At 40.1% G+C, this 14,016-nt stretch overlaps 1 long non-coding RNA gene across 1 annotated transcript in view; it reads right to left on the minus strand.

The window, feature by feature from the left end:
- LOC122698718 overlaps positions 1–14,016 on the minus strand; it is a 95,856-nt gene that overhangs the window by 51,805 nt on the left and 30,035 nt on the right. The window lies entirely within an intron of this gene.

The raw sequence follows: 14,016 nt of genomic DNA on the forward strand, positions 1-14,016 counted from the left end.
GAACCCTTAGATACATTCTGGTCACCAGAAAACCCAAGGCATGATTAAAGGGTTGGAACTTTCCTTCCTACTCCTGTACCTCCAGGAAGAGGAAAAGGGTTGTAGGTGGAATTAAATCACTAGTGGCCAGTGATTTTTTTTCCCTAGTGGTAAGCATCACTATGAACAATGCTAGTGGAGATGATGGAATTCCAGTTGAGCTATTTCCAACCCTAAAACATGATGCTGTGAAAGTGCTGCACTCAATATCCCAGCAAATTTGGAAAACTCAGCAGTGGCAACAGGACTGGAAAAGGTCAGTTTTCATTCCAATCCCAAAGAAAGGCAATGCCAAAGAATGCTCAAACTACTGCACAATTGCACTCATCTCACACGCTAGCAAAGTAATGCGCAAAATTCTGCAAGCCAGGCTTCAACAGTATGTGAACTGTGAACTTCCAGATGTTCAAGCTGGATTTAGAAAAGGCAGAGGAACCAGAGATCAAATTGACAACATCTGCTGGATCATTGAAAAAGCAAGAGAGTTCCAGAAAAACATCTACTTCTGCTTTATTGACTATGCCAAAGCCTTTGACTATGTGTGGATCACAATAAGCTATGGAAATTCTGAAAAGAGATGGGAATACCAGACCACCTGACCTGCCTCTTGAGAAATCTGTATGCAGGTCATGAGACAACAGTTAGAATTGGATATGGAACAATAGACTGGCTCCAAATTGGGAAAGGAGTATGTCAAGACTGTATATTGTCACCCTGCTTATTTAACTTAAATGCAGAGTACATCATGAAAAATGCTGGACTGGATGTGAAGCACAAGTTGGAATCAAGATTGGGAGGAGAAATATTAATAACCTCAGATATGCAGATGACACCACCCTTACGGCAGAAAGTGAAGAAGAACTAAAGAGCCTATTGATGAAAGTGAAAGAGGAGAGTGAAAAAGTTGGCCTAAAGCTCAGCATTCAGAAAACTAAGATCATGGCATACAGTCCCATCACTTCATGGCAAATAGATGGGGGAACAGTGGAAACAGTGGCTGACTTTATTTTTTTGGGCTCCAAAATCACTGCAGATGGTGACTGAAGCCATGAAATTAAAAGACACTTACTCCTTGGAAGGAAAGTTATGACCAACCTAGACAGCATATTAAAAAGCAGAGACATTACTTTGCCAACAAAGGTCCATCTAGTCAAGGCTATGGTTTTTCCAGTAGTCATATATGGATGTGAGAGTTGGAATATAAAGAAAGCTGAGCACTGAAGAATTGATGCTTTTGAACTGCAGTGTTGGAGAAGACTCTTGAGAGTCCCTTAGTCTGCAAGGAGATCCAACCAGTCCATCCTAAAGGAAATCAATCTTGAATATTCATTGGAAGGACTGATGTTGAAGCTCCAATACTTTGGCTACCTGATGCGAAGAATAGACTCATTTGAAAAGACCCTGATGCTGGGAAAGACTGAGGGCAGGAGGAGAAGGGGACAACAGAGGATGAGATGGTTGGATGGCATCACCGACTCAATGGATATGAGTTTGAGTAAACTCCAGGAGTCGGTGATGGACAGGAAGCTTGGCGTGCTGCAGTCCATGGGGTTGCAAAGTGTCGAACACGACTGAGCAACTGAACTGACTGACTGACTGGCCAGTGATTTAATCAGTTATAGCACAGTAATGAAAGTTCCATATAAACCTCTGAACAGTGGGTTTGAGGAAGCTTCCAAATTGCCAAACACATACCCATATCAGGAGGGTGGTGCCTCCCCATTCCATGGAAGGAGAAGCTCCTTCATTCATGATCCCTCTAGATCCCACGCTATGCACCCCTTTATCTGGCTGGTCATTTATATCCTTTTTCATAAACTGGTACACCTAAGTCAAATGTTTCCCTGAGTTTTGTGAGCTATTCTAATGAATGATCAAAATACTTCTTACCTTTTCCTGCATTATAGAATATTTGAAGTGAAATAAAAAAAATACCCATTTCTTTACTACTAAGTATTAAGAGTGCATCTGTCAAGTTGTCTCAATCCAAAATTATTTTCAGGAGTAAGCTCTCTGAAAAGCAGCTGTGATAATCTCTAGTTTTGTAGCCTAGTCAATTTGTGGGTAACCTGGGGACCCGTGCTGTGACTGACAAGTAAATGAAGGTATCTTGTAGTCAGACCACTTGAACCTGTGAGTAGTTAGTGGCAGAAATGAATTAATTGTGGGACACACATTTGGTGTCAGAATTAGTTGGTGTCAGAGAATTAGATGGTGACAATGCACCATCCCAGAAAATTATACAACTAGAATGAAAGCCATTTCCTATTTTCTTTGTGTCACAAGTATATTCATTTCCTGAGTCTCAGTTTAACTTATATGTGCATTTCTTTTACGTGCATCAATGCTTAACTTTGCTTCCAACTCCTGTCCCAGGAGACTTGGGAAGGCCAGTTATCTCATGGGTGGTAACTTAACCAAATAAACAGAGTAGGAAGAAAGTTACTTGTCCAAGAGAAACAACAAAGTAAATTACCAAATAGATTCATGTATTTAAAATGTCTAACTGGGGTTCACTTCCTCAGGTCATTGCTGTCTTCAGTCCTTTAGTTATATGTAATCTACCTATTTGGTCAGTGACCAATTGCCCAAATCTTAACAGTATAACCACTTTTCAATGGACAACTTTAGGATTTTATAGATTATCTTTACAAATAATGACAATCCTAACAGGAACGCCTTTACTGTTCAATTGTTTAGCAAAGTGTTGGGTGTATGCTTCAGATAAACATTCTATCTTTTTTTGGGGAACTGTCATTCTAATCTCTAGTCTGAAGTGAAGAGGTCAGTTTTTTGTTATTTGTTTTTAATGAACTGGGCCGTTTGTCATAAGATGTGTTCTCAGAATCTATTGACACTTCCATGTCAAATAGCTTGTCTTTGATCTATTGGTCAAAAATTTTATTAACCTAGATAATATTGAAACAGGCTTTGAGATTAAGAATAAATCTTACTTTCTTATGGCATAATGCCGTTTTAGCATAATATGAAAACAAATTGCTATTGTCAACTACAAATTGGCACTTGCCAAGAGCATTGCCAGTGACTAGACAACAACAACAAGGACATTTGCCATCTGCCTGCGCTGCTGCAGCAGCTGACCCTGGACACTCCCTTAAAGGAATTCAGGGTGGAGAGTGAGGCCCTCTGTTCTCCAGAAAAAGTGGTGGAACAGGTCTTTAGGTAGTTGGGTATTTTTAGGAGCTGATTTCATAATCCCAATCTTTGCATCTATTCATATCTAGAAAAGCACTACATCCTTTCATCAAAGCCATGTGTAACTCAATGAATCTATGAGCCATGCCCTGCAGGGCCACCTGCGATGCACAGATCATGGTGGAGAATTTTGAAAAAATGTGGTCCACTGGAGAAGGGAATAGTAAACTGCTTCAGCATTCTTGCCTTGAGAACCCCACAAACAGTATAAAAAGGCAAAAAGATATGACACTGGAAGATGAGCCCACCAAGTCAGGTGTTCAACATGCTCCTGGAGAAGAGAGGAGAAATAGCTCCAGAAAGAAAGAAAAGGCTGGGCCAAAGCAGAAAGAACACTCAGCTGTGGATGTGTCTGGTGGTGAAAGTAAATTCTGATGTTGTAAAGTACAATATTGTATAGGAACCTGGAATGTTAGGTGCATGAATCAAGGTAAATTGTACATGGTCAGTCAGGACACGGCAAAAATGAATATCGACATTTTAGGAATCAGTCAAGGGGAATGGGTGAATTTAATTCAGATGGCCATCATATCTACCACTGTGGGCAAGAATCTCTTAGAAGAAATGCAGTAGCCCTCATAGGCAACAAAAGAGTTTGAAATGCAGTACTTGGATGCAAGCTCAAAAATGACAGAATGCTCTTTGTTCATTTTCAAGGCAAACCAATCAACATCTGAGTAATCCAAGGCTATGCCCCAACCACTAATGCCGAAAAAGCTAAAGGTGAACAGTTTAGTGAAGACAAGCAGGACCTTCTAAAACTAACACACACACACACACACACACACACACAAAGTATTTTTCATCATAGGGGATTGGAATAAAAAAGTAAGATAATCAAGATATATCCGGAGTAGCAGACAAATTTGGCCTTGGAGTACAAAATGAAGTAGGGCAAAAGCTAACAGAGTTTTGCCAAGATAATGCACTAGGCATAGAAAATACTCTCTTCCAACAACACAGGAGACAACTCTATACATGGACAGCACCAGATGGTCAATATCAAAATCAGATTGATTATATTCTTTGCAGCCAAGGATGGAGAAGAAGCTCTATAAAGTGAACAAAAACAAGACCAGGAGCTGACTGTGATTCTGATCATGAGCTCTTTATTGCAAAATTCAGACTTAAATTGAAGAAAATAGGGAAAAACACTAGACCATTCAGGTATCAGTCAGTTCAGTTGCTCAATCATGTCTGACTCTGTGATCCCATGGGCTGCAGCACGCCAGGCCTCCATGTCCATCACCAACTCTCAGAATTTACTCAAACTCATGTCCATTGAGTTGGTGATTCAGGTATGATCCATTCAGGTATGATCTACATCAAATCCCTTATGATTATACAGTGGAAGTGATAAAGAGATTCAGGGGATTAGATCTGGTAAATAGTGAGTGAAGAACTATAGACAGAGGTTCATAACATCGTTCAGGAAGGTGATCAAAACCATCCCAAAAAGAAACGCAAAAAGGCAAACTGGTTGTCTGAGGGGGCTTACATGTAGCTGAGAAAAGAAGAGAAGTAAAAGGCAAAGGAAAAAGGGAAATATATACCCAATTGAATGCAGAGTTCCAGAGAATAGCAAGGAGAGAAAAGAAAGCCTTCTTAAGTGAACAATGCAAAGAAATAGAGGAAAACAACAGAATGGGAAAGACTAGTGATCTTTTCAAGAAAATTAGAGATACCAGGGAATATTTCATGCACAGATGGGCAAAATAAAGGACAGAAATGGTATGGACCTAACAGAAGCAGAAGATATTAAGAAGAGGTGGCAAAAATACACAGACGAACTATACAAAAAAGATCTTGATGACCTAGATAATCACAATAGTGTGATCACTCACCTAGAACCAGACATCCTGGAGTTTGAAGTCAAGTGGGCTTTAGGAAGCATTATGACGAACAAAGCTAGTGGAGGTGATGGAATTCCAGCTGAGTTAATTCAAATCCTAAAAGACGAAGCTGTGAAAGTGCTGCACTCAATATGCCAGAAAATTTTGAAAACTCAGCAATGGCCACAGGACTGGTAAAGGGCAGTTTTCATTCCAATCCCAAAAAAAGGCAATGCCAAAGATTGTCAAACTACCATACAATTGTGCTCATTTCACATACTAGCAAGGTAATGCACAAAATTCTCAAAGCTAGGCTTCAAGAGTACATAAATTGAGAACTTCCAGATGTTCAAGCTGGATTTGGAAAAGGCAGAGGAACAAGGGATCAAATTGCCAACATCCGTTGGATCATATAAAAAGCAAGAGAATTCCAGAAAAACATCTACTTCTGCTTCACTGAACAGGCTAAAATCTTTGACTGTGTGGATCACAACAAACTGTGGAAAATTCTTAGAGACAGGAATACCAGACTATCTTACCTGTCTCCTGAGAAACCTTTATGTAGGCCAAGAAGCAACAGTTAGAAAATTACATGGAACAATGGACTGATTCAAAATGTGGAAAGGGGTACGTCAAGGCTGTATATTGTCACCCTGCTTATTTAAATTATATGCAGAGTACATCATGCAAAATGCCAGGCTTGATGAAGCACAAGCTGGAATCAAGATTGCTGGGAGAAATACAAACAGCCTCAGATACACAAATGACACCACCCTCATGGCAGAAAGCGAAGAGGAACTAGAGGTCCTGTTGATGAAGGTGAAAGAGGAGAGTGAAAAAGCTGGCTTAAAACTCAACATTCAAAAAACGAAGATCATGGCATCCAGTCCCATCACTTCATGAAAAATAGATGGGGAAACAATGGCAGATTTTATTTCTTAGACTCCAAAATCACTGCAGACAGTGACTGCAGTCATGAAATTAAAAGATACTTGGTCCTTGGGGAAAAAAAGCTATGATAAACCTAGATAGAATAATAAAAAGCAGAGACATCACTTTGCCAACAGAGGTCCATATAGTCAAAGCTATAGTTTTTCCAGTAGGAGGATATGGATGTGAGAGTTGGACCATAAAGAAGACTGAGCACTGAAGAATTGATGCTTTCACATTGTGGTGCTGGAGAAGACTCTTGAGAGTCTCTGGGACAGCAAGGAGTTCAAACCAGTCAATCCTAAAGGGAATCAACTCTGGATATTCATTGGAAGGACTGATGCTGAAGCTGAAGCTCCAATCCTTTGGCCACCTTATGCGAAGAGCTGACTCATTGTAAAAGACCCTGATGCTGGGAAAGATTGAGGGCAGGAGGAGAAAAGGGTGACAGAATATCAGATGGTTGGGTGGCATCACCAGCTCAATGGACATGAGTTTGAGCAAACTCCAGGAGATAGTGATGGACAGGGAAGCCTGGCATGCTGCAGTTCATGGGGCCACAAAGAGTCTGACACAACTTAGCAACTGAACAACAGCAAAAATCCCTTCATGGTGACATCAGCTCCTTTTGACTAGCAGAAAACCTTTTATAAAATTAGTGCTTGATAGCACTGAACTCCCCTTTCACCAAAATCTTTTATATTGACCTTCCCCCACTGCCACTTTGAAGCATTCTCTCAGAGCTATCTGAGGTGCTGTCTCCCAGGCTGCAGTCCTCATTTTGCCCCAAAGAAAGTTTAACTCACAACTCTCACTTTGTGCATCCTTATAGTCGACATGATTTGTAAAGATTTGCATCATATTCACAAGGAAAAATTGGCTCGTGGTTGATTTTTTTTTTTAGCTCTTCATGAGGTTTTGATATGCAGAGATCTGATGGTTGCATAAAATGAATCAGTACACTTTTTCTCTCTTTTCCTGAATTACAGAATATTTTCAATAAAATGGAAATTGCCTGTCTCTTTGTTAAGTTTTAAGGATTCATCCATCAAATTTTATTAGTTGACACTTTTTTGAAAATAAGCTTTCCAACAAACAGTATTTACTTTTCATAATTTTATAAGGAAAACACGTCCATTTACGTTAAGCTCTCAAAAAATTAAAAATATAGCTCATCATAAAGAAGTTTATGGTATCATTTTATTGTCACATTTAAGAGTGTATATTAACTTTTTGCATATTACTTTCCATAGTTTTCCAGTATTTATCTTCTTGTCATTGACAGTGTTCACCTGTGCTCCTTAGGCAAATACATAAACACAGTGCCTTGATTTGACAGTGTTGTTACCTGATTTCTTTCTTTCTCTCTCTAAACCTAGTGGTATACTGTGAAAATCTTTCTGTGTCAGTAAGTTTCTAATAATATCATTTTTAATGGCTATCACTTTTTGTGGTAATGGGGCATTGTAATTTATTTAATCAATTGTGAAGAATGAACTTTTAGACCTTTGGACCTTATCTTTTATGATCATTGTCTCATGAGAACATCTTTTCTCAGAATCATTCCCTCCTTTGGACAGCTGAACACACTTCCCTATCTAACCTGTTATTTATCTCTGTTTACAAGCCTTCTTACAAAAGCAGGAAGAGGATTATCCATTGTTGTGGGTTAAAAGGCTTTCATCAGAAATTTCAAGTGTACCTGTTGAAATGATTCATTAGAAGAAGAAAGAAAACAAAGAAGGGAGGGAGGGAGGAAGGGCAGGAAAGAGATGAGAAGAGAGAAAAGGGGCAAACTCAGAAAAACATGCATGTCTTTCTCAGATTGGTGGCCCATTAGCTTGTGGACTAGGACCTAGGAGAGGAACTCCAAGCCAAAAGCCGTTAGTCCCCAAGAGCTCTCTCAGTTAAGGAGAATTCCTTTTCTTCTTGGTGTGGTTACCAGTCAGCTGAAGCAGTGCTTCCCTTTTCTAACTGGCAATAACGACTCTCATTAGGAGCCAGCCAGAGGAGCCCTGGCTTTTTGCCTAGGAATGGCCATCTATATCAAGTGTAAGCTCAGATAATCATGCTTTGTGTGTGCTATGGCCACTGTCACAGATATATATACTTCAAAGACCTCCCAAAGTCCCCCTCCTCCCTTTCATCTAACTTGTGTGCCTCTGAGATATGAAGTACTTGTGAGATTTATCCACTTGCTTGTATATCTGACTTCTTAGTCAACCAAGCATTGGTTGTTTGACCCATCATTCAACCCAATCTATCTGCATAGCATCTCTCAAGAATTCCATTCAGTTTGAACATGTGGCCTCAGCAATGATCCAGTTTCCTCTGCATTTTCATGGGAATTTGGAGAGAGGGAGGACCCAAACATATGAACTCAAAATGCCACCTTGAAATGGAAGCATTGTATTTTTCTCCTATAAAAAAAAAGCTTAAATAAAATGTTTTACAAGCTAAAAATTATTCTCTGAAAAATAAAGATTCCCTCCCAAAAGGACGCTTCATTTAATTTTCTCCTACATTTTTCTCCTTGCCTGTTGGAATTGATTACATACAAAGCTCTGACACTTCATTCTTTGAAAGCAGGATGGAGGGTACTCACTATACTGAAAGGTGATCAGAGACTGTGATCTTTGTACCTCTAGTACTTCTCATAAAATAGACGCTTCATAATTACTCTTAGATGAATAGAAGGAAAAGCTGTGCAGACAACTGCTTCTCTAGCACTGGGTAACATGCAGAGTTGATGACAACACCAAGAAACATTGGAACAGAATGACCACATGTAGCATTACCATATCCTTTCCAAACGTGAGAAGAAAAAGTAATATTCTTCAATTACACAGGCAGGAAGTGGAAAACCATTAATCCCACGTGGGAAACAGGGTCATAACGATAAAATACATCACAGTAGATTTCATAAAAACCAGAACATAGTACATTTTGTCATTCTCCTCTACTTGAAATGTGAAAAAAACAATGTAATAGTAGGGAAGGAGGGAAGAAGGTAATTATTTTAAGTTGATTTACTTTCCCTGAATCTATGAGAAACATATTTTGGAATTCTCACTAAAAGACTTTAGGCCCTTAGATTTGAAGTTATATGAGTTTAGGAAATTGATATTTTGCCAGGAATTTAAAGATTGCTTACTTTATTAGGTAAGAACATAATTTCTGAATTTACTAATGCTTTTGGAACATGAGTCTCTTTAAAAATCTAAAATGTGAAGACTATTTTCTCTATTTCAGAACATTTAAAATGCAGGAGTCGAGTTTGTAGATGAAGCTGCTAATATTGTCTAAAGTACCGTTTTAAAAAAATCAATAATAGAGTACTGCCAATTGTCTTACATTTGAAAGAGCTGGAAAACTAGGAAAATAAATTCTTTGTTACAAGGAAGAAGATATCATTATTACCATTTTTTTTTTAAAGGCTGCCTTGGTAAAAACAACTAAGATGGATTTCCCTAGAGGTCCATTGGTTAAGAATCCACCTGCCAATGCAGGGGACACATTGCATTCCCTGGACCATGAAAGTCCACACTCCACAGGACAACTAAGCCCGTGCAAGCAACTACTGAGCCCAAGTGGCCTAGAGCTATGCTCTGGAATAAGGGAAGCCACTGAAACAAAAAGTCCATGCACCGCAACTAGAGTGGCCCCTGCTTGCTACAACCAGCAAAAGCCTCCTCACAGCAACAAAGACCCAGTGCAGCCAAAAATAAATAAATAAATGATTATTTTTTTAAAAGTAATGATATGATGTGATATTCTTTTTAATGAAAAAAAAAAATTCCTTCCTTTTGACAATTAAGTATTGAGGGTCTAGGATATGGCAGATACTGTTCTAGATGTCAGGGATCAATAGCAAACAAAAATATTCCTTGGGGTCACGGAGTAACATTGTAGTGGGTAGAGGAGAAAGTAAACAAATCAATAAGGAAAATATTTAGTGTGTCTTATGGTGATAAGTACATGGAGAAAACTAAACAGGTGAGGGAAATGGAGAGTTCAGAGGTGGGTGGTGAGGACTGTATTAGTTTCCAGAGCTGTTATAACACATAACCATAACTTAGGTAGCTTAAAATAACACTAATTGGTTCTCTTACAGTTCTGGAGTTCAGAGGTCCAAAATGGACTCCACTGGGCTAAAATCAAGATGTTCCTTCTGAAGGCTCTTGGGCAGAATCTGTTTCCTTGCCTATTCCAGCATCTATAGACTGCCTACATTCCTTGGCTTGTGGTCTCCCTCCAGCCATCATGCCACACCCTCCACTGCTTCAGTCACTCCCCGCTCCTCTGACTCTCACCCTTCAGCTCCCATTTTTAAGAACCCTTGGGATTATATTCAATCAAATCAGTCAAGATACTGGAGCGACTTGCCATTTCCTTCTCCAGGGAATCTTCCTGACCCAAGGATTGAGCCTGAGTCTCCTGCATCTCCTGCACTGCAGGCAGATTCTTCACCTGCTGAGCCATCACTGGGACCACCCAAATACTCAAGGAAAATCTCCCCATTATAAGTTTCTTAACAGGCTATGGATTCCAGGTAAGTAGCATTGACTAATCAACATTTGTCAAGGCTAAAACTAAGATTTTCATCCACTCCTCCTGCAGACAACCCAAGTCACTGTAATGCTCTTTGGCAGCAGTAAACACTCAGCTCTGTGCACAGTCTTACTGGGAATGACTGCTCTAGGGGCTTGGACATCTTGTTTCTATAAAAGATGGATGTGAGGCCAGCGCTATGGAAATCTAGTGTATCCTATTGACTTTTGGCATTTTTTAGAAAATGAGAGCTTTGAAATTAAAAATACAACTTCTCAGCCCCTAAAAGAACCATACTCTCCTGAAAAAAATCACGCATGCTCTATATGTTCAAAGAACCTCACCTCTCCCAAGGTACCTGCAGCCCCACACTCCAAGACTAATATGCTGCATAGTAAAGCAGTGAGAATGGCTTTTGAGCTTTTAATTCTGTGTAAACATTTTGAACCCTGGGCTTTTAGTACACAAGGACAGTGACATTTATTGTAGAATTCAATGTTTCTAGATTTAATATCTAAGTATTTGCATTTAAAAGAGGGCTTTGTTGGGACTTCCTTGGTGGTCCAGCAATTAAGCCTCCAGGGCAGGAGGCCCCAGGTTTGATCCCTAGCCAGGGAACTAGATAACTGACCATCTTACCTGTCTCCTGAGAAACCTGTATGCAGATCAAGAAGCTACAGTTGGAACCCTGTATGGAACTACTGATTGGTTCAAGATTGAGAAAGGAGTAACAACAAGGCTGTCTGCTGTCACCCTGTTTGTTTAACCTATACGTTGAGTACATTATGAGAAATGCCAGGGTGGATGAGTTATAAGCTGGAATCAAGATAGGCAGGAGAAACATCAACAACCTCAGATGTACGGATGATACCACTCTAATGGCAGAAAGCCAAGAGGAACTAAAGAGGCTCTTGATGAAAATGAAAGAGGAGAGTGAAAAAGTTGGCTTAAAACTCACATTCAGAAAACTACGATCATGGCATCTGGTCCCATCACTTCATGGCAAATAGATGGGGAAACAGTGGAAACAGTGGCTGACTTTATTTTTCTGGGCTCCAAAATCACTGCGGATGGTGACTGCAGCCATGAAATTAAAAGATGCTTCCTCCTTGGAAGAAAAGCTATGACCAACGTATAGCATATTAAAAAGCAGAGACATTACTTTGCCAACAAAGGTCCATCTAGTCAAAGCTATGGTTTTTCTAGTAGTCACGTATGGATGTGAGAGTTGGACTATAAAGAAAGCTGAGCACTGAAGAATTGATGCGTTTGAACTTCGGTGTTGGAGAAGACTCTTGAGAGTCCCTTGGACTGCAAGGAGATCCAACCAGTCAATCCTAAAGGAGATCAGTCCTGGGTGTTCATTGGAGGGACTGATGTTGAAGCTGAAACTCCAATACTTTTGCCACCTGATGCGGAGAGCTGACTCATTGGAAAAGACCCTGATGCTGGGAAAGATTGAGGGCAGGAGGAGAAGGGGACGACAGAGGATGAGATGGTTGGATGGCATCACTGACTCAATGGACATGGGTTTGGGTGGACTCCGGGAGTTGGTGATGGACAGTGAGGTCTGGTGTGCTGTGGTTCATGAGGTCGCAAAGAGTCAGACACGACTGAACAACTGAACTGAACTGAGCTGATTTTTAAAAATAAAAGAGGGTTTTGTTTATGGGCTTTATAACTTCTTTCTAGAATTGTGATCATTGAAAGAATATTATACTTACATTTGGGAAATCTTTAAATGGTTGGAATTTTACTAGCAGAATTTCTATGCATTTTATTAGTGGGATATATTTATGATATTGTTTGATCTTTGAAAGACTATTTTGGATGACCGCAGATATCCATGTGGGTTGGGAAGGAGAATAATTGAACATTGAGCCTTGGATACAAACTGGCTTTATAGTTAACTGAATTAATGCATTCTCTGATTCACTTCAGAGCTTTCTGGGTCCTCAAACTACCTTGCCCACTGAAGGTCCCAAAGGGATTTTCAGTGGAAGGGAGACTAGTATTGGGGATGGCCCTATAAAGAGAAAGCTGGACTGTCCCTGGAGGGAGACAGCCACACTGGTGGCTGCCCATGGGTTTAATGGTTAATTCAGTTGGTGAAGAGACCTAGGAACCACAGAACATGAGGTAGGATCTTTTTCCACATTCCTGACATTTCCTTCCAGATGGAAGCTGTTCCACTAGCTATGACAGTCCTGGCCTTTCACCCTCCTCATCCTAGCCCACAGAGGAAAAGGGACTTACCCAACTGATAAATTTGAAAAGAATAAATTGGGTACATTCACTGACCAACCTACTCACAGAGACTCCTTTGGGAGGCCCAGCCCAGTTCACACTGCCTGGACCGAGGACTGGGTTGAAAGGCTTCCCAGTTCTATGGTTCATATTTGGAAATCCGACTGACTGTAATGCCAACTGACATCTAATGCAACTGATAGCCTTCATCGGTAATAAAAAGTGATATCTGGGTTCCTTATTATTTGCCTTATTTCTCAATTGGCTCAGAAAATAAAGAATTAATGATATTTACTAAGCCCCAGAAAAATCGTATCAATCCAAAAAGAGGCATCTATTCTGCTAGAGTTTCTAAATTATTAGATTAGAAGCCTGAAATCGCTGGTAGACATCTTATCACTGTATTTGAGGTGGGCAGGGGGGCGGGGTGGAGTCCTTCCTGAAAACAAGCCAATGAGAAGAAGACAGAGCCGGGGTGTTGGAAAGAGACCGTGTCCTGATGACACAGATTAATCATCTGTGTCCTGCGATGTCCTGTGTCCTGATGCCTGCGAACTCTGAAGTTATAAGAGCCAACACATTCCCTCTTTTTCTCAGGGAAGTTACAGTTAGATTTTGGACTCTTGCATTGAAGCTGACCAATATTGTTTAAGGATGAGCTGTTTTTCTTACATCTTAGTCACGAAAACATCTGCTTCTTAATCTGTTTCTACAATGGATAAAATGTAAATTTCAAAGTTGCAAATCATTAGCTTGAGTTGAAGATCCTGCGCTGGCAGGAGAAGTTAGTAGCTGCTCCCAGCCTTATCCCTTTCAGAGATGTTCTTGTCAGGTACCTGGAGCGTACAGGTGGCAAGTATGATTGAGGAATAGAATGTAAGTTTCCAAAATAAAAGGGCTGCTTGCTGGTTAACTACATTATGTTATACTTTCTGTTTGGGTTTTTGTGTTGCTGTTTTTAGCTTTTGTAGTAAGTTAACTTTCTTCACACATGAATATTATGTGTGCTTAGTCGCTCAGTCGTGTCCGACTCTTTGCCACCCCATAGACTGTAGCCTGCCAGGCTCCTCTGTCCATGGAATTCTCCAGGCAAGAATTCTGGAGTGGGTTGCCATTTCCTTCTCCAACATATATTTGATTTTAAAATGTCTCATGGCAATAGATTTAGTAACTCACATTTGAAAGTTTGGAAAGAGTGGCA

This window comes from Cervus elaphus, chromosome 8 (genome assembly GCF_910594005.1).
Source record: "Cervus elaphus chromosome 8, mCerEla1.1, whole genome shotgun sequence".
Classification (NCBI taxonomy): Eukaryota; Metazoa; Chordata; class Mammalia; order Artiodactyla; family Cervidae; genus Cervus; species Cervus elaphus.